This window comes from Leptonychotes weddellii, chromosome 10 (assembly GCF_054177405.1).
Source record: "Leptonychotes weddellii isolate Sample4059 chromosome 10, ASM5417740v2, whole genome shotgun sequence".
NCBI classification, from domain to species: domain Eukaryota; kingdom Metazoa; phylum Chordata; class Mammalia; order Carnivora; family Phocidae; genus Leptonychotes; species Leptonychotes weddellii.
In genome coordinates, this window is record NC_138378.1 from 16,241,450 (window position 1) to 16,262,958 (window position 21,509).

Consider the following 21,509-nt stretch of genomic DNA (forward strand, 5'->3'; position numbering starts at 1 on the left):
TCTATCATCTTGCTAGTTGATTTCTGTTTGTCCCATCTGACCTGTACCCCCTTTCTTTATTCCTCCTTTCAGATTGAGGGTTTTTATTTATATTTATTTATTTATTTATTTTTCCCCCCCTCAGATTGAGGGTTTTTAAAATTTCATTTTATCTTTACTATCGGTGTATTCGTTATACCTCTTTAAAAAGATTTAGTGGTAACCCTAGTGTTTACAATATTCATCACGGTCTACCTTCACATAATATACTAATTCACATTTCATTCACAGCATAAGATCCTCACAACACAGTATACTTCTGGTTTTCCCCTACATCCAGTGTGATATTGTTGTCATACATTTTACTTTGACGTATTTTATAAATCCACAATACACTGTTATTATTTTTGCTTTGACATTTATTTTTTAGAATGATTAAAAATGTGGAAAAAAGGCCATTAAAAAAAAGATATATTTATTTATTTGAGGGGCAGGCAGAGGGAGAGGGAGAGAATCTTAAGCAAACTCCCTGCTGAACAGGGAGCTGATGTGGGTCTCCATCCCAAGACTCGAGATCATGACCTGAGACAAATCAAGAGTCGGACGCTCAACCTACTGAGTCAACCAGGCGCCCCTGGAAAAAGGGCGTTTTATATTTACTTCCCTTTTTATCATTTCTGGAACTGTTAACTTCTTTTTGTAGATCCTTATTTTTGTCTGGTATCATATGCCTTCTACTTGAAGAACTTCCTTCACCATTTCTTGTAGGGCAGGTGTGCAGATATTGGATTATCTCAGCTTTTGTTTGTCTGAAAAGCCATTGTTTTCCCTTCATTTTTGACAGATATTTTTGCTGACTATAGAATTCTGGGTCATGAAGGCCCCCCTCCCCTTTAATACTTAAAAAGATTTCATTCTAAGGGCACCTGGCTGGCTCAGTCAGAGAGCATGTGACTCTCTCTTGATCCTGGGGTTATGAGTTCAAGCCCCACATTGGGTGTAGAGATTATTAAAAAAAATAAACTTAAAAAAATAGCTTAAGAGATTTCACTCCATTATCTTCTGGATTGTATAAATTCTGATGACTGGTCTGCTGAAAATGTAATTTTCTTCCTCAGAAGGTAATGTCCTTTCCCTCTGGCTGTAATTAAGATTTTCACTTTGACTTTTAGCAGTTTAACTATGAAGTATCCAGCTATGTTTGTTTTTTTTTTATATTTATTTAGTTGCTTATTTGTTTATATTTGTTTGGTAGGGTTCTCTAAGGTTCTTGGATCAGTGGTTTGATGACTTTAATTTTGGAAAGTTCTCAGCCACTTTTTCTTCAAATGTCCCTTCTGCCTTTCTGCCTTGTTTTCTTCCTCCCCTTTCTGGGATTCCAGTTACATGTATATGATCTCATTTGGTCATATCTCAAAGCTCTTCAGTGTTCTTTCTGTTGTGCACATGCCCCCTACATGCTTCTTTTCTCTCTGTGTTACAGTTTGGGTGATTTCTAGTGATTTATCTCCAAGTTCATTGATTCCTTCCTTGATTATGTTGAGTGTTAGGGTGAGCCCAACAAATTTTTCATCTCTGATAACTTAAGAAAAATAGCATCTCTTTTTGACTCTTTTGTACATAATCTATCTTTCTGTTTAAATTTACAGTCTGTTCATGCATATTGTCTACTAAATTCTTTAACTTATTAATCATTGTTTTTTTAAAAGATTTTATTTATTTATTTGACAGAGACAGACAGTGAGAGAGGGAACACAAGCAGGGGGAGTGGGAGAGGGAGAAGCAGGCCTCCCGCCGAGCAGAGAGCCCAAAGTGGGGCTTGATCTCAGGACCCTGGGATCATGACCTGAGCGGAAGGCAGACACTTAACGACTGAGCCACCCAGGTGCCCCCATTGTTGTTTTAAATTCGTCATCTCTCAGCCTGGTTCTCTTGATTGCTTTGTCTTCTCCCTCCCATCTTCCTTGCTTTTTGTGTATCTTGTGATTTTTGATCAACTGCTGGACATTAGTGTTAGGAGACTGAGATGGACATTAAATATTGTTGTTGAGACTTCTTTTACATTAGGGGTAGGATTTAGGGGAGAGAAATTGCCACATTTGTATGTATAGAATATTCAGGACCTGTTCCAGGACTAGGAACTTTATTTTTTTCAGTTATTATAGAATTTTGCATTTTTATATCTTTTTCCTTTTATAACATCCATAGGAGTTATCTTGTCAGGACTTCCTCCTTGTAATTGCTTTCTCCTTTATTTTGACTTGCACTGTATTTGAAACTCTTCCTTAGTTCTGTTGTCTTCCATACAAAATGGTATTTGTTAGCAAGTTTGTCTTTTGTCACTAGACTATAAGTTCTTAAAAGTAGGCAGAGTGTCTTATTTATATTTGGATCTCTGTGGCCTTTTAACTACATTTTATATTTAAATCTTTTTCTGGTTAGAATTGAAATTATTGAGGGGCGCCTGGGTGGCTCAGCTGGTTAAGTGTCCAACTCTTGGTTTTGGCTCAGGTCATGATCTGAGGATCAGGAGATCGAACCCCACATTGGCTCCATGCTCAGTGTGGAGACTGCTTGAAATCCTCTACCTCTCCCTCTCCCTTACTCACGCACATGCACATGCACTCTCTCTCTCAAATAAAATAAATAAAATGTAAAAAAAAAATGCAATAAATGCTAGTTGGTGCATTCCAGTTTAATTATTATTAACAGTGCATGTGAGAAAGGCAAATCCAATTTTAAGTTCTTAGAAGCTAAGTTCTTTCAGTAGGAGGACTTTTAATATTGTAAAACCATCTGTCTCAGTATGGATAAATATAACCACTTCTGTATTAATTAAGGAAATAACCTTTGGCATGAGTATTTACAGTAGAAAGGGAACAGAACTGAGTAGTTTCTACCTTACTAGCAATAATATATTCTTGTACCTTCTCTTTTATCCTAGGGACAGTGTGCCCTATTCCTAGGGGAATAAGATGAATACAGAAATAGATTTCCCAGATCAGCCTTCCCTGGGACCAAAGGCACTTTATCTTATAGCTCATTTTCAGTTATATATTAAAACTATATTTATCTTTAGGTATTATTTATTGTTTGTTTTTACAGTGTCTTCTTCTTTACCACCATTGTTGATCAAATTATGTTCAAATAGATATATAAAGCCCAGGGGGAATCATAGAAAGGTGATGATAGCCTGGTGAGAGTTATTAAAAATATTTGGCAGACAGCTATTGGGAAAATATTGTTAAGGCTGGTATGGTACAATATTCTGGACTCACAGTTTTCCTTGCCTAACAAGAAGGGGTATAAAACACAGTTGTGGATCAAAGAGGATTATTCTTTGGGTACCCTTGGTGCCAATATCACTGAACCCTTTTATTAGGTTAGTAGTTTCCACAGTTAGGCAGTATCCTCTTCTGTAAATGCAGTACACTACTATATTGGGACAAGGATAATTATCATATATTTTTCAAGTTTTGGAAGGAAATAGGTGGTATATTTGACCCACAGATACGGTATAATTAGGTAATGTTTTAACTACTCTGATAGCAAGTGTGAGGTGATGCCAGCACAACATAAACGGTGTTACAAGGAATGGGAGTGGGGAAGGGATTGGAGGAAGGGTGATTGAAATAACTTTCTTTTTAACCACAGTGAATTTTTTTATAATACCAAATACTATTTCTTGAACTTGGAAAATGGTATTTATTTATATGAATGTTGGAGAAACTGAAAAGTATAGAGACTAACTGCCATTAAAAAATATGTTTGACCCTGAACAGTGCTAGTTAGGGGTCCTGACTCCTGAACGGTCAAAAATCCATATATAACTTTTGACTCCCCAAAGACTTAACCAGTAATAGCCTACAGTTGACTGGAAGCCTTACCGATAAGTCGATTAACATGTTTTGTATGTCATATTTGTTACATACTGTATTCTTACAATGAAGTGAGAGAAAAGAAAATGTAACTAAGAAAATCACAAAGAAGAGAAAATATGTTTACAGTACTGAACTGTATTTATTCAAAAAGATACGCGTACATGTGGACCTACACGGTTCAAACCCGTGTTGTTCAAAGGTCGACTGTATGTATGTTTTGGTAGTTTCCTTGGACAATTTTTCTTTTTTTTTTTATTTTTTCTTTTTCTTTTTTTAAAGATTTTATTTATTTATTCATGAGAGACAGAGAGAGAGAGAGAGGCAGAGGGAGAAGCAGGCTCCCAAGGAGCAGAGAGCCTGATGCGGGACTCGATCCCAGGACTCTGGGATCATGACCTGAGCCGAAGGCAGACGCCCAACCATCTGAGCCACCCAGGCGCCCCTCCTTGGACAATTTTTCTGAGTGAAGAGGCTGAAGAGTTCATTTTGGTTTCAAGACATCTCCACACCTTGGTAACGGAACACTGCCTAATGGAAAGCACACCCCCACGGGAATGTTGTAGAATTTCTGCTGACAAAAGAAATCTGCCCAAAGTATCTCACATACTGTCTTTAGAGACCACTCCTGTCAGCTTTTTTGTGTTTGTTTTACATACAGGCTTTCTGCAAGTCTTCATGCCTCATGGATGGATGGTGGCCAAACTTAGATTTGGTTATGAATTCCTGTTTTTTCTTTCCTTTAACCTTTGAAAAGTGTTTTATTATGGAAAATTTCAAATGTACACACAAGTAGAATAATACAACAAATTCTCATACCATTCTTATTTTGTGTGTCCCTTCTCACTTTCTTTTTGACTTGTTTTAAAGAAAATCTCAGACAACCTGTTATTTCATCTATAATTATTTTAGTGTTTATATCTATTGGATATGGACTTTATAGAAAAGCACATTATCGTACTCAACAAATTTCTTAAAACCTAATTCCTTAATATTATCAAATACTGAATCTCTTCCCTTGATTTTTCTCAAAAATGTCTTTCTACAGTTGACTCTTTGAATCAGGTCCAAATAAGGTCCACCTAATGCATTTCATTGATATCTCTTTAAACTTTTTAAATCTATAATACACTTTTTTTTTTTTTTTGCTTATGCCATTTATTTATCGAAGAAACTGGGTTGTTCCCCTCCCCCACATTATGGATTTTGCTGACTGTGTCCTTGTGTTGTATAACATGTTATTGTTTTTCCATATTACCTGTAAACAGTTAGGTAGTTAGATTTGGAGGCTTAACTATTTTTATAATCATTCATATTTTTTATTATTCATACGTGGTGTATTAAACTTCCTTTCACATTTGAAGACCATGTTTGATTGTCCTACTTTGTATACTGAGATTGATTGGTGGGCTCATGTTGGCCTAGCCCTTTGTTGTCCAGTGTTTTTCCCCCATTTGACCAACAAAATCCATGGGCTGACATTGTGACAGCCTACAGATTTCCAGGTCTGTTCACCTTCTAGCTAATGGTTTTAATTTAACATTCATTGGTGATTATGGCCTGCATCATTTATTTCACTATTGTTAACATTTTAAGAAGACTTGAAAAACTTGTGGAAAATTGTTGATTAAGAACTTTAGAAAAAAACTGCAAAGTAAACTCTGAGGTGTCTGGAAAATTAATTTATGCAAAGTATTTATTCTCTGATTATGGCTAGTAAAGGACATGTCGTGTAGAAAAGAATGTTTAAAAGTTGTGTGTTTAGGGGCGCCTGGGTGGCTCAGTTGGTTAAGCGACTGCCTTCGGCTCAGGTCATGATCCCAGGATCCTGGGATCGAGCCCCACATCGGGCTCCCTGCTCGACAGGAGGCCTGCTTCTCCCTCTCCCACTCTCCCTGCTTGTTTCCCTCTCTCGCTGTGTCTCTCTCTGTCAAATAAATAAATAAAATCTTTAAAAAAAAAAAAGTTGTGTGTTTAGCTAAATTTACTACTAAGTAAATTTGTTTTTGAATAAGTTGTCCTTAAAAGGTTTTATGGGAACAGATTTTAAGTTAGATTCCTGCTTTTGGATTATTATGCATTTGTGAAATATTTTTATCTACATTGGGCTTTGCTCCAAGGATAATAAAATTCTGAGATTACTTTGGGGATTATGGGTCATGAATCCATATAGGTCATTTGAATCCACGTAGGTCATTTCTTCTCACTGTTGTGGTCACATTTTTTTTGGTAAGCCTACCTAGAAGGCTGTTCTATAATATCAGTAGAAATAGTTGACATTATAAAGTACTTCCTGTGTGTCAGACACTGTACTTTGTAGTTTGTGTATACTAATTTATTTAATCCTCACATGATTATCATCCCTGTTTTACATATGAGGAAGATGAGGCAGAGAAATTAAGTGGTTTGCCCTGGTCATACAACTAATGAATGGCAAGGGCCTGGATTTGGACCTAGATAGTTTGGTTGTAGAATTTATGCTCTGCTACAGCAGAAGGACAGAATGGATTAGGTAGTGTCTCTGTTACTAGAAACATATCTCAAGTGTATGGTTCTCTGCTAGTGCTGGAGGATAATCTGTTTGTATCCATATGTAAATAATCTACATATATGTGTATTTTGTTTGCTTGTTTGTGTATATATATATAGAGAGAGAGGTAACACTTAATGTCCACATGGAGGCACAAATATGTAGTGTTTTCCTTTTAGGAAGGTCTTTTTTTTTTTTAATGTTATGTTAGTCACCATACAGTACATCATTAGTTTTTGATGTAGTGTTCCATGATTCATTGTTTGCATATAACACTCAGTGTTCCATGCAATACTTTCCCTCCTTAATACCCCTCATTGGGCTAACCCATCCCCCCCACCTCCCTCCCCTCTAAAAACCCTCAGTTTGTTTTAGGAAGGTCTTTCTGACTCTAAGGCCTTTTTTGAATCTCTTAACTTCAGATGGAGGTGGAAACAGCCCCCTGACTCTAATATTATCATCTTGGGTAGAGGGACTTAGGAGGTCAGAATAGATGGCAAGGTCACAAGAGAAACCTAGCAGACAGCTTCAGGTCACAGTCAGATTCACACAGGATGCTACTCAGGCTTTGAACCCTTTTTGCCTTGAAGTTCAAGTTGCTTGCTCTCTAACCATCCATCCAGATCTTACCTACACATTTCAGGTTATTTTTGGAGCAGGAAGCCATATAGCTAGTATTTAATACCATAGAAGTAGTTTTTCAAATTCTCCAAATCATAATTAAATAGCAGTCATAGGTATTGATTATAGAACCAAGAGTCAGGAGGCACTATGTAGACTGTCTTGTCCCAAGTTTATCTTTGGTCTCTGCTAAGTGATTTTTTTCTTAAATTGAGGTAATGTGCCTCATATTTTAACAAATTTCAGTGATTTTCTTCACCTCTTTTTCTGTCCATCATTCTGTTTTTACTTTAGCAAATGAATTTATTTCTGCCCCATGTCATTTCAGATGGGAACAATAAATAATTGGAGTGTCACGTTCTTTTACAAGAAAATCTCTACCTTTCTTTAGGTTTTTATGTTTGAACTGTGCTTTTTTTTGTATTAGTCTGATAAGAGGTTAATCTGGATAAGAAAATGTCTAGATCCTCAAGAATCTGAATGTTGTAAAAATCTGATGGTTTGAACAGTTGGATATCATTGATAGGGATGTGTTACACAGAACTAATGAGGAAGCTTCCTCAGGTCAGGAGCCGAAAGATGGATTTATCTAGTGTCTTTCAGTCTGTGTTTGAAGCTTCAAGCAGTTATGTGCCAGTGTACTTAATAGGAAGGGCCTCAAGGGACTGATTCTCTAGGTATACGAGAGAGGATGGCCTTAAAGACAACATGTTTCTTGGGGCGCCTGGGTGACTCAGTCGTTAAGCATCTGCCTTCGGCTCAGGTCATGATCCCAGGGTCCTGGAATTGAGCCCCACATCGGGCTCCTGGCTCAGCGGGGAGCCTGCTTCTCCCTCTCCCACTCCCCCTGCTTGTGTTCCCTCTCTCGCTGTGTCTCTCTCTGTCAAATAAATAAAATCTTTAAAAAAAAAAAAATACAAAAAAAAAAAGACAACATGTTTCTTAATGTTATTTATTCTGTTTACAGATTCAAATGTTGACATTGTATATAATTTTGGTAATCGTTGCATCAGTAATTTTTCCCAAATACAGAGAATTTCTTAAAGTACTTAGCATATTTTAGTAAGGATGTTCATGCCTTCTTTTTTTTTTTTTTAAGATTTTATTTATTTGACAGAGAGAGATACAGCGAGAGAGGGAACACAAGCAGGGGGAGTGGGAGAGGGAGAAGCAGGCTTCCCGCTGAGCAGGGAGCCCGATGCGGGGCTCGATCCCAGGACCCTGGGACCATGACCTGAGCCGAAGGCAGACGCTTAACGACTGAGCCACCCAGGCGCCCCAAGGATGTTCATGCCTTCTAAAACAGAAACATTTCCTGAATCATCATCTTGACTTCAATGCAGCCCTTCCTTTTAATAAGTTTTTCTTGGGGGGAGGGGGGAGAATTTATTACCCAGCTTTCTTATTCCCTAGAGAATGGAAAATTCAGTAAAATAGAGAACACAGTAATGTTTTTGCAGGATTCACTTTCCATATTTATATTTCCAAGTAGAAAGCAATAGGATGATTTCATTATCCTCAAGTACAGGTAGGGCCAGTGCTGGCAAATTAAAGTTTCCAGATCATCTTTGAGAATGAAAAAATAATGTGATGCTCTGGGCATGTGACTGGGGCAGAACACACCACCAGATGTTCCTATATACTCTCACCAGCGACCACGTGTAGGAGCAAGAACAAACAAAAGCACTGTACTCTTGAACCTGAAAAGACAAGCTCCCTTCCTCCTGCAGGATTTTACTTTACCCTCCAGTGCCCTCTACTGACCAAGCTTAACATCATGCTCTGTCAAGGAGAAATGCTTCAAGAGCTCTGTCTCTATCACAGAGCAGGTACTGAAGGGTGCATTTGGAGTTGAGAGGCAATATATTGATAACTAGTACCGAAGCCAGATACAATTACTATATAATTCCAAGATAATTCCACTTTTATAAGGTACAGAAACAAAGAAACTATACTGTTAGAAGTCAGGCTAGTGGTTAACCTTGGTGAAAAGTAGTAGTGACCAGAAAAGAGCATGGGTGGGCCTTTCCTGGTACTAATAATGTTCTTTTCCTGGATGTGGATGCTGGTTATGTGGGTGTGTTCAGTTTGTGCGGGGTAGTTTTTTTTTTTAAGTGCATATTCTACTTCAACAGAAGTTAAAATGTGGTATAGTTTGATTCTAAAAGTAAAAGCTTAAAAGGAAGATCCAGTCTAGAATAGGGGAAATACAAAATAATCCTGGGTATCTCACCCTTATTTTTAAAAACTGGTTTGAGGGTTGTACATATTTTTTTTTTAAAGATTTTATTTATTTATCTGAGATACTTATTTATCTGAGAGAGAGAGAGCAGGGGAGGGGCAGAGGGAGAAGCAGACTCCCTGCTGAGCAGGGAGCCCCACTCGGGGCTTGATCCCAGGATTCTGGGATCATGACCTGAGCCGAAGGCAGACACAACCAACCAACTGAGCCACCCAGGAGCCCCAAGAGTTGTACATCTTAAAGTCGAAAAACAGGTGTCTAATCATTCAGCAAAAATATTCATTGCCAGACTACCTTTCTTTTCATTTGGGATCAAATTGTTAATAACTGAGGCCACCTCATAGAGCAGCTTCTACTTCCTTTTGTTGCCATTCTTCTTACCAAGTCTTTGAACAGCAGCTACGTATTTTTTTAATGGCATTTCAGATACAGTATAAATAAAATATCACTGTTGTTCTCTGTAAGCATTATCTTTGCTTTTATCTTTGTCATGATATGCCCTTCTTCTTGTAGCCACTGACAAATCACCAGATCCCTTTTTTCCTGGCTGAGAGATTTGGAAGCCCACAATGGTAACTTCCGTGTAGGGGTTAATGACAATGGGAACCATAGATGGTGGGTTCAGGAATTGGTGGTGATAGGACAGACTCAGTGTGTGGCTTTTAAAAGCTCTAAACAGAAGCAGCTTAGTACTGTGGTTTGTTCAGGAGTAGTAACTGGGTGCAGAATGGAAGGAATCCACAAGTTGGGAGTCAGACCTGGATCCAGGAGGTGGATATGGAATCTAGATAGGAGTCACATTCCCAGAAAGCAAAGGTTGCTAAGAAACTCTGGCAGTGGATAGAACTTAGGGTGAGTTTTAAAATGGAGCTAGCTGTTTAAAGCCCAATTGTTATTAAATCAAATTAAAGTGAATAATGGTAATAGAATTGGTATTACCAACTTTTCTGTACAGAGCTTGGTATCTCCGCATTAATAGGATAGGAGGTTGTTTTCATGCTTTGAATGGCTGGTTATACTCTTACCTAGTGAGGCTTTGACCAGGGTAAGAGTCACCACAAACATGTAACACAGAAGGCTGAGAACCTAGAGTGATTCCCTTGCAAAAATTGTTACCTTATATTTCTTGATTTTAAGGCATTTGAGGGTAAAAGAATAAAATAGCGTGAATGGTGAAACTAGCCAGTGGGCCTTTCATTTATAAATTCAGTACATGTATTTACCCAACCTATATATAGGTATTTACTGTATCATAGGCCCTGTCCTAGGCGTTGGCAACTCAAAGGTGAATCTGATGCAGTCCCTAGGCCCTCTGGAGGATTATTATTTTGTATTCTTCTCTTTGAGGACTGCCTTTATTATACTTGTCTGTGACATACAGCTTTGTCACCAATTCCTTTAGGAGTCTATTGAGCCTTTAAGATCTGATACTTGTATTTCATATCCAGGCAAATGAGTTTCCTGACTTTTATTTACTTCATTTTATTACTAGTCTGGGCTTATACTATGCCACTAATAAAGGGCTTCATTTGCAAATTTAGCATCTTAAGGAAAGGGTACCCATGAATCTCACTGTGCACATGTACTCCAGACTGGCAGTTTGGAAATTTTCTGTCCTCCAAACTGGTCATCTGTATGTAGAACAGTCTGAAATGACATCACTGCAGCTGGTACTCAGTGCTGATGATGGAAGCGAGCATCAGAATGGTAATAAAATATGATGTAATATAAGCACGAGATGATGGGTATTAAGAAGTTTGTATTTCAAAACGGTTGTCCTTTGATCTGAGGATTGATACTGTTTGCCAAGTAAACTAACAGGCTCTTCTCTGCTGTTTTCTTATTCATTCTGTCATGATTCTGACATCTCAGACCAGTTTTCCTAAAGCAGTGCCACTTTTTTACGTACAGGTAAGTAAGTACTTAGGTGTTAGGTGCTAGAAGTCAGTAGTTTTAACAGTGTGATGTTTGCTAATATGTTAATTTAAAATAGGTGACTACATCTATACCAATTTGTAGTTAGGTGAACCACACCTAATGTAGATGGTGTTAACAGATTTTAGTCTATTTGCTTAAATTTGCCTAAATTGACTATTCTGCTTATTGCCCGCAGTTTCTGCTCTTCGTGCCCTACTGCCAGATTCGGAGAACCAGGCAAGAGATTCCTGTTGCCAGCCACCCACCTCGCCATTCAGCCAGTGTTGTCCGTGCTTGCTTTTGCCAGAACTTTTTACATGTGTCAGTAACACAGCATCTTGCTTTCCATATCCCCCCGCAGAGTGGTTCTGCGTTTATCACAGCACTCTCTTCCTTTTTAGATTTTGGGGAAGGGGGAATTGAGGGTGGTAGAGAATTGGAGAACTGTTTCATCTTTTAAAAATTCATAAAATCCTTTTCAATTTCTCTTAAATTCTTAGAACCTAAGGGAAGGGCAGGAGATGCCACAGTTGAACAGCTTTTAGGGACTGAAGTTGCTGTGGACTCCATCAGGGTGCAGCCTCCTCCTGGTTTTGCAGCCGGCGATTTCATGTAGGATGTGCAAGTTAGGTGTCAGGATTTTTACCTTAAAACTGGAACGTAAGGAAGTTTATGTCAGATTCGGAATCCATTATTTGTCTTGTCTTTATATGACAGAAAAAAGCTCTTTGGAAATATCTTGGCACTTTATTTTACTTGAACACAGCAGAGTTGTAGAAGTAGTGGGAAAGCCCATCTTTTTAGTGTTAGGAATTCCAAAAATGTAGGTGATAGATATTTACAGATTGTAGATTGGTTTGCACTTGGGCTGGCTCTTCTGTTTCCTGTAGAATAAAGAATGCTGAGCCTGGATGATCATAAATATGTGATTTTCTTTTATTATTTTTCCCAAAGTAAAAACTCTGCTGAGGATTGTCTGTATTATAATTCTGTTAACGTGTTTACTTTGTTTCCCTGCTGTCTTGGATAGCTACCAGATAGACTTTATGCCTTACTATAAATTATTCCAAAACAATTTTTTGTAACAATTCAGGATTCAGATGGAAGGCATTGTGAAAATAGATAAAGAATTTAAACAGAATTACTTACAGATATATATCCCTGAAGATTTTATCTATGTTTATCATAAGAATTACTTCATGAAATATTTTGTTCCCTTGTTTGTAACGTTATCTGAAGGGTCCATCCATCTTCTCTAAAAATGTGCTTAGCAGGTTTTCTTGACAGATAGTTTTATCAAGCTGTTTTAATTGCTTCCTCTTCACCCGTGGCTGGATCAAAACCATCCTCTGCTGTAGCCTGCTTTTTTTTTTTTTCTTTTGCTATACGGGCTTTCTTTTTTTCCTTTTCTAGACTGTTGTACTTTATCTATGAAATATCCATCTAACCTCTGCCCACTGAGTACCCCAAATAGAACATCTCCAAATCCCGACCTCTCACTTACGCTATTTTCATTTGCCTTTCATTTGCTCAAGGTAGCTCGATGTAGTGCTGAGAGCTGAGTTGGAACCCCGGAAATCCAATTCTTGTGCTTTGGAATAATTGTGAGCCTTTGGGCAATCACACTCCTCTGACCCTTAGTTTCCTTATCTTAAGATAAAAGGATTGCATTGCCTGAGCTTTAAGTTCCCTCCCTGTTCCTTCAAACTTAGCCTGTCCAAAATAGAACTCATCCGTTTCCTCTCCCAAAAGGTGGTTTTTGTCACTATTCTGCAAATGAAGAAACTGAGACCCAGGGAGATTGAATAAATTGCACAAATCATACAATCCTTGTGTGCAGAACTTAGATATCTTCACTCCCTGGTCTACGGGTATTACTGTCCCCCCACAAAAAGGCATTAAAGTGTGACAAGTCAAAAGATCTTATGTTACTCGGTAAGGCCTGTTGAGAGTGAATGTGGAGTATTATTTGTTAAGCCCTTTGTCTTCCCCCATAAGGTTATAGCTTGAATTTTCAGGGCTCTGAACCCTGAGCTCTACTGTCAGGAGATTGGTTTCTTCAATCCTGTGTTCACTGGTGGGATCATTCCTGATCTGGGTCAGTTGACATGATGGCGTATGGTCTAATGATAAAAAAGTACAGTCAGGTTTGACTTTGCAGTGTGATATTTGATACAGCTCTGGTAATGCCTGGCTTTCTTCTACTACTGACCTTAATAGTGATTCTTATTAACTAAGTTGATTTTTATCACCAGATTAGGAATTAAAATGATTTTCTCTGATTGAGATAAGTCAGTGATTCATAGAAAACAGCGCAGGTTTTAAAATGAGGTGCTTACTGGGGCACCTGGGTGCCTTAGTTGGTTAAGTGTCTGAGTCTTGGTTTCAGCTCAGGTCATGCTCATAGGATGGAGCCCTGTATCAGGCTACCCTGTCAGGGCGGAGTCTGCTGGAGAGTCTCTCTCCCTCCCCCTCTGCACCTCCTCTCTTTCTCCCCACTGCCCCTGCCCCTCCGCATGCATGGGTTCTCTCTCTCTCTTTCTCAAATAAATAAAATCTTAAAAAAAAAAAAATTTATGAGGTACTTATTATTTGTAGGAAGAAAACTTACACAAAAGATTTTCTTAGCACAATATACTTCATGTCTTAGCTGTGAATTAGATACTGATTTAATAAATAATGGTGATAATAAGTATATTGGGAAGCTAAGACTTCCATCTTCCATAACAAGAGGTTATCTGTTTTTGTAAGTAAAGTTTTATTGGAACACAGACAGACCCATTCATTTGCATATTGTCTGTGGCTATTTTTGTGCTGCAATGGCAGAATTGAATTGTTGCAACAGAGATTATATGGCCTGCAGAGTGTAAAATATTTATTATCTGGCCTTTAAAAATATTTGCCACCTCGTATTCCATAGGACGAAGCCAATAGAATAATGTTTAAACTATATATTTTTAAGATTTATTTATTTATTTATTTGAGAGAGAGAACATGAACAGGAGGGAGAGAGAATCTCAAGCAGACTGCGCTGAGCGCTGAGCCTGACGGGGCTCGATCTCATGACCCTGAGATCATGACCTGAGCTGAAATCAAGAGTCGGACGCTTAACCGACTGAGCCACCCAGGTGCTCCTAGAATAATGTTTAAGATTGGAAAAATCGGGGCGCCTGGGTGGCTCAGTCAGTTAAGCATCTGCTTTCAGCTCGGGTCATGATCCCAGGGTTCTGGGCTTGGGTCCCACATCAGCCTTCCTGCTCAGTGGGGAGCCTGCTTCTCCCTCTCCCGCTCCCCCTGCTTGTGCTCTCTCTCTGTCTGATAAATCTTTTAAAAATAAATAAATAAATAAATAAAATTGGAAAAAAATCTAATAGTGGTATCAGCATATTTTGTGGCAATATTATGGAAAGGAGTAGAAGGAATGGCTAAAGATCAAATGATTTCCTCTGGGAAGAGTGAATCAGGAATGGGGATGAGTGGAGTCAGGGGAATACTACTTTTTTTTTTTTTTTAAGATTTTACTTATTTATTTGAGAGAGAGTGAGCGAGTGAGAGAGAGAGCACAAGCTGGGGGAGTGGCAGAGGGAGAGGGAGAATCAGGCTCCCCACTGAGCAGGGAACCCGACGCGGGGCTCGATCCCAGGACCCTGGGATCATGACCTGAGCTGAAGGCAGACGCTTAACTGACTGAGCCACCCAGGCACCCAGATGTTTTATTTTCAAGTAATCTGTACACCCAAAGTGGGACTTGAACTTACAACCCTGAGATCAAGAGTCACATGCTCTACCGACTGAGCCAGCCAATTCTCCAGGAGTACTACTTTTTTGTGTTAAGCTTTAGGTTATTGAATTCTTTTTTTAAAAAGATTTTATTTATGTGTGCCTGGGTGGCTCAGTTGGTTAAGCGACTGCCTTCGGCTCAGGTCATGATTCTGGAGTCCCGGGATCAAGTCCCACATCAGGCTCCCTGCTCAGCAGGGAGTCTGCTTCTTCCTCTGACCCTCCTCCCTCTCATGCTCTCTGTCTCTCATTCTCTCTCTTGCAAATAAATAAAAAATCTTAAAAAAAAAAAAAAGATTTTATTTATTTATTTTAGAGGGAGAGAGTGCGCCTGCACAAATGGTGGAAGGGGAGAGAGAGAGAGAATCTCAAGCAGACCCCCATTCAGCATGGAGCCCAGCACAAGGCTTGATCTGATAACCTTGAGATTGTGACTCACTCACTCATTCCACAGATAATCATTCAGAAGTCTAAATATCAAGCTTGATATGACAGAACAGAGTTCCTTCCCAGAGGATGCTTAGGCACTTAATAGCTGATGGCACCTGCAGACAGGGAAAACAGGAAGAGATGATATCATGGTGATAGAGTTACTATAATTTAGTGCTTTTCACAAGATGTTTTCAGGGTTTAGGGAAGTTAGGTTAGATGTCCCCAAGAACATGACACCAGAGCGGAGTTTTGAAGGATGAGACTGGAGAGGAAGGGCAGTGGAAGGATTTTCCAGATGGAGATGGAGGCATAGGCTGAACAAAGAGGAGCTGGGCGAATAGGGCTGGTTTCAGAACGTGCAAGCGTTCAGAATAGTTGGATGGACGCGGGAAGATAGTATCAGAGCAGGAGACGAGCACCAGGGGCCAGATTGCTCATGCAGGGGCCTTTGCTGTGAGGAATTTGTATTTCTTTTTGAGTTTTGAAGGATGAGACTGGAGAGGAAGGGCAGTGGAAGGATTTTCCAGATGGAGATGGAGGCATAGGCTGAACAAAGAGCCGGGTGAATAGGGCTGGTTTCAGAATGTGCAAGCGTTCAGAATAGTTGGATGGACGCGGGAAGATAGTATCAGAGCAGGAGACGAGCACCAGGGGCCAGATTGCTCATTCAGGGCCCTTTGTTGTGAGGAATTTGTATTTCTTTCTGAAGACACTACAGAGATACGATCTAATTTTCTTTACACTTTAGGAAAACATACTCTTGGTGCAATGAGGGATGGGATGAAGGTAGGAGGCATGAAGAATAAAGGCACTTAGGGGGTTATTTCAAGGTAAAAAAAAAAAAAAGCCGAAAGAGTGGGAATAAATTAAAGTGGACTAGGGAAGAACCAAGGGATTCAGGAATTTTGAAGGAGTTAGGGGAAAGGGAAGGAGTTAAGGATGACTGAATTCTGGGCTGGGAGGCAGATTGTAGGGACATTAGCTTCTGATGGGGGTGCATAGGAGCAGGTGTATATGTGTGTGAAGGTAGTACGGAGTTTGATTTGGAAAGAGTTGCGAGTTTTTTGTGCGATCTGTGGAACACCTACTTGGAACTGGCCAGGATATGGTTGGCTGTGTCCATGTGGAAGTCAGGAGGAGGGCTTGGATTTGGGAATGTACAGTGGTCATGGTGTAGAGAGATGAAGTTTAGGAACTGAATAGAGAACTCAGCAAGCCAGTTACTAGCTAGTAACAGTGTTGAACCCTGGGGACACTGACATTTAATAGGCTTTATAATAGGAGAAGCCTAGGGAGGAAGCTGAGCTTTGGAAGCCTACAATCAGAGGGAAATCAGCAGAGCATGCCCTCCAAGAAACCAGTGAGATGAGAATTTTAAGAGGAAGTGGTCCATGGTTTAAAATGCTGCAAGACAGAGTCTAAAAATGCCCATTGGATTTGGCTCCTAGGGAGTCATTGCTAAGAGCAGCTTAGGGAAGTCATATGGGAAGAGAAAATACAGGTGTGTGGGGGATTTGTTAGTATAGTTACTACTCTAGGATCAAGTTTATCCTGTCTCTTTGTCAAGGAGAGAACTGTAGAAAGAGAGGATTAGTGATAAGGAGCAGAAATGATTTTTCCGTTCAGCAAACGTTTATTGAGCACCTGTTACAAGCCAGGTGCTTGCTGTTCCAGACTCGGAGTACAGCATGAACAAAACAAGGCTCACATTTGTGTGCATATGTGCACCTGTCTCACGGGTAATACATTTGTAATCAACTAGACATAATGTCAGGTAGTAACTAACAAGTGCCAGAAAGAAAACTAAAGTAGGGTCCGAAGATAGAGAGTCAGGGGGTGGGGGCAGTGGTGTGTTTCCTGTGGAGTGGTTAGGGAGGACGTCACTGACGAGGTGACATTTGAGGAGAGAGACCTGAATGAAATGAGGAAGAACTCACTGCGCAGGAATCCAGAGTCTGAGCTCAGGCTGAGAAGTGGGAGAGGATGGGTCGCACGTACTGAGGGAAGCGTTAGTTGTCCTCAAGAGAGAGTCACCTTGCTCTGACGTTGGAGGGAAGCTCATAAGGGCAGGCAACACCAGTGGCTGCTGTGTGGCTCGTGTTCACTGTGTGACGGACACTAGAGATTCTCATCCCTTGTAATTCTCCTGAGTCCCTATGAGGTAAGGATTGTCACCATTTTACAGGTGACAAAATAAAACTGGAAGAGGTTTTACCTGGCTCATCATGAGTAGAGCCTGGATTTACACTGCTTTTTGGCACTTCACACTCTTGCTGTCGACTGCTCCAAGCCTAGTGACAGACAAATGTGTGCAGTTTGTGGAGGGTGGCAGAGTTGTGACGTGAGAAATTGAGGGCTGTCTCACCCGTTGGACCCTCTTTGAGCTCCCTTGGTAAGGGGTGCTTGGACAGGGCTGTAAGGAAGGTGGCATCACCCAAGACCTGTCTGCCTTTTTCATAAACTCTTCCCAAGCGAGTCGTTGCCCATGTTCCGTTCCTTTCCCTTCTAAAATCCCCGCCCTTTAATAGTGTGGGATTGCCTTATTTGCACCTGCGGTTGTCAAAGTGGTTCTTAGGAACCAGTCTCAGGGCTGAGGGTGGGCATAATTAGATTGTAAAAATACATATTCACTGTGGAAACTTTGAGGTGTATCTGATTTTTAAAGTTGCTTCCCATGTACTCTTTGCTCCAAAGGGCCTGATAAAGTTCAAGGGCTGGGAGCCTGTTACAGCAAAGATCCTTGTTCTTCCTGCCATCAGATGTGTCTTGTGCTGTCCTTGTGAATGTAAGGACTGTGGTAGCAGTGTGCTGTATGTGCACTTGTCTGTGTGCATCAAAACACATGTTCTTGAAGTGAAATAGACCCCTGGGACTGAGCAAGGATTGTTGGGATGGCAGAATTCTCAAGGTATAGTAAATATAAATAATTTGAATGAATGGTAGAATAGTGTATACCTGATGTTTTATTACTATTTTTTTTCAAGTGTCCGTAACACAGCACAGAGGAACTTGGAAATGGCACAGTCCCTCTTGCAGAGTTTTTGAACTGGAGAGAGAGAGTAATAAAACAAAGTAACTTTCAAAATGTTACTGCTGAAACCTGGCACCCATTTTTCTTTCTTTCTTTATTTTTTTAAGATTTTATTTATTTATTTTGACAGAGAGAGAGAGACAGCGAGAGAGGGAACATAAGCAGGGGGAGTGGGAGAGGGAGAAGTAGGCTTCCCGCTGAGCAGGGAGCCCGATGCGGGTCTCGATCCCAGGATCCTGGGATCATGACCTGAGCTGAAGGCAGACGCTTAACGACTGAGCCACCCAGGTGCCCCCTGGCACCCATTTTTCTTAACAGAAGCATTGTTAGTTGGGTGAGTGTAAGAAGGAATGGGAATTTTTATATTTGCTTTTTACATTATTAGCAGCTTATCTCGTGAAGGTAATTAAATGCTACGTTCATGCATAAGCACTGAAACACAGTGAGGAAAGCAGGAGTCCCACCAGTTTTCTTATAATTCAGAAGTCATACGCATTCTTTCCCCCCCGTTGACGAATTTCCTGGTTTGCACACACAGGTGTTTTGGAATATGTCTGTATTCTCTAATTAAGTTGTGGGACCCTGAAGTTACTTTGTTCTTTATTGAGCCCAAAGGCTCTAATCGCAGCTTTTGAGTGATGGCTGCACAACAACAGAAGCTGTAAGACTATGTCTGGTATTGTGCAGAAGTACATGCTTTGGGTTATATTTGTCCATCCATTCCTGCTACATAAAACTTAGCCTTGCAAAAAGATTACATAGTTTTAATTTTATTTTTTTTAAATGTGTGCCATAAAAGGGAGGTAAAAAAGTAGAGGTAACTTGAGGGAGTGCTTTGTAAATTATTAGATATTATTTGGAGAACTAAAAGTCAGTAAATGCTTATTGAACACCTACTGATGTTGTTGATGGTGTCTGCCATTTTGTAGGGTGGCGACATGCTGGTGTGTGGTGATCCATCACGGGGCTGTAAGTGATTTCACAGTAATAATGTGAGGTTTGTCAAAACTCGCTTCTAGTGAACGAGAGCAATTATTATTTTTTTTTGGTAAAGATTTTATTTATTTACTTGACAGAGAGCGAGAGAGGGAACACAAGTGGGGGAGTGGGAGAGGGAGAAGCAGGCTTCCCGCTGAGCCGGGAGCCCGATGCGGGGCTGGATTCCAGGACCCTGGGATCATGACCTGAGCCGAAGGCAGATGCTTAACGACTGAGCCACCAGGCGCCCCGAGAGCAATTTTCTTACAGAGTAACATCATTCCCACTCAGATTTCACACCCACGTTCTCTCTGTCTTTCAGAGGATGGGTTGGGGTCACCTGTGCAGCATGAATATCCGTCAAGGTGCAGGTAGTGGTATCTTGCCTGTGAACAAACTGGCGGTGGGGAGATTTGGTTTAGAGTCCCTCACCACCTCTTTTTCTCCAAGCTTTCTCTTTGCTGGGTAATCCAGTTCAACCCATACTTGGGTGAGCCCACCTCTTCCCTAGTCTTTCCAGCTTGTGCTCTTCTTGCCTCTCTGATGTGCTCAGGTCCTGTGATGACACAGGCCCTACAGCTGGTGGGCCTGTGATCCTTGTGGCCCCCTCCATTGCCCGGGCTCTGCTGTGATAGGCATGTTCACACTGCCCACCTCCTCCTTGGGCTTCCTCCATGGCCCAGCTTTATTTCCTACTGGCTGATTTCTTGCGATGTATTCCTTAAAGTGGAATCGGCAGATAAAAGGACTCAACAGTTTATAGATCTAGTGGCACCTTGCCTGAGTGCTCTTCAGAAAGCTTGAAACAATTAGGGAAGTGCCATTAGCAATGATAAATTGGACCTGTTTTCCGCACGTTCCTGGCAGTGCGGTGGCCCTGCTTATGTGCATGTTAGTTTATCGTATTTTATCAGAAACTGTTCTTTGACGGCTCTACTGCATTATACTTATTCTTTAGATATTAAAAAATAATTTTTATTGGCATTGGTGGGGTTTTCTATATTTTTTTAAATGATTGATTTTCATTTTGTTGAGCAGAATTTTGAGTACTTGGGTCCAATTATTGATAATATTCCTTTTTTATTAGCTGGAATTTATTTTTCCAGCTTCTTTCTTCATTTCAGAATGTGTGGCCATTTGTGATAGCTGAGAATGTTGGTTTTCTAGGGTCTGATAATTTGAAGTTGACAGATAAGGGAGATAAACTTGTACTAACATAATTTACCTAGAACTGGTATTTATCATATTAGGGGTAAAATTCTTTTAACTGCCCTGATTAAGAGCGCTTACCATTTCTCTGGAATTCATGGTTTTCTTGAAGTGAATACTTGTTCCATCAAATGCTGATCCTCACAACAATTCTTAGAATCATTTCCAAAGACAGTCTCTTCAGTAAATGGTGCTGGGAAAATAGGACAGCTGTCTACAGAAGAATGAAACTCGACCATTCTCTAACACCCTACACAAAGATAAACTCAAAATGGATGAAAGACCTCAATGTGAGACAGGAATCCATCAAAATCCTAGAGGAGAACATAGGCAGTAACCTCTTCGACATCAGCCACAGCAGCTTCTTTCAAGATACATCTCCAAAGGCAAGTGAAACAAAAGCAAAAATGAACTTTTGGGACTTCCATCAAGACACAAAGTTTCTGCACAGCAAAGGAAACAGCAAAACAAAGAGGCAACCCACAGAATGGAAGAAGATATTTGCAAATGACACAGCAGACAAAGGGCTGGTATCCAAGATCTCTAAAGAACTTCTCAAACTCAACACCCAAAAAACAAATAATCAAGTCAAAAAAATGGGCAGAAGACACAAACAGACATTTCTCCAAAGAAGACATACAAATGGCTAACAGACACATGAAAGAATGCTCATCATCATTAGCCATCAGGGAAAATCAAATCAAAACCATATTGAAATACCACCTTTCACCAGTTAGAATGGCAAAAATGGACAAGGCAAGAAACAAATGTTGGAGAGGTTGTGGAGAAAGGGTAACTCTCTTACACTGTTAGCGGGAATGCAAGTTGGTACAGCCATTTTGGGAAAACAGTGTGGAGGTTCCTCAAAAAATTAAAAATAGAGCTACCCTATGACCCAGCAATTGCACTACT

General features: G+C 40.1%; 1 protein-coding gene across 3 annotated transcripts in view; it reads left to right on the forward strand.

The window, feature by feature from the left end:
- CHD6 (chromodomain helicase DNA binding protein 6) overlaps positions 1–21,509 on the forward strand; it is a 196,162-nt gene that overhangs the window by 28,163 nt on the left and 146,490 nt on the right. The window contains exon 1 of one of the 3 annotated variants that reach the window (XM_081832768.1): positions 11,253–11,488. The exons of the other annotated variants lie outside the window; for them this stretch is intronic. The gene's annotated coding sequence lies outside the window, so the exon portion shown is untranslated. Of the gene's footprint in view, positions 1–11,252; positions 11,489–21,509 lie in introns of those variants that run through there. 3 annotated transcript variants of the gene reach the window in all.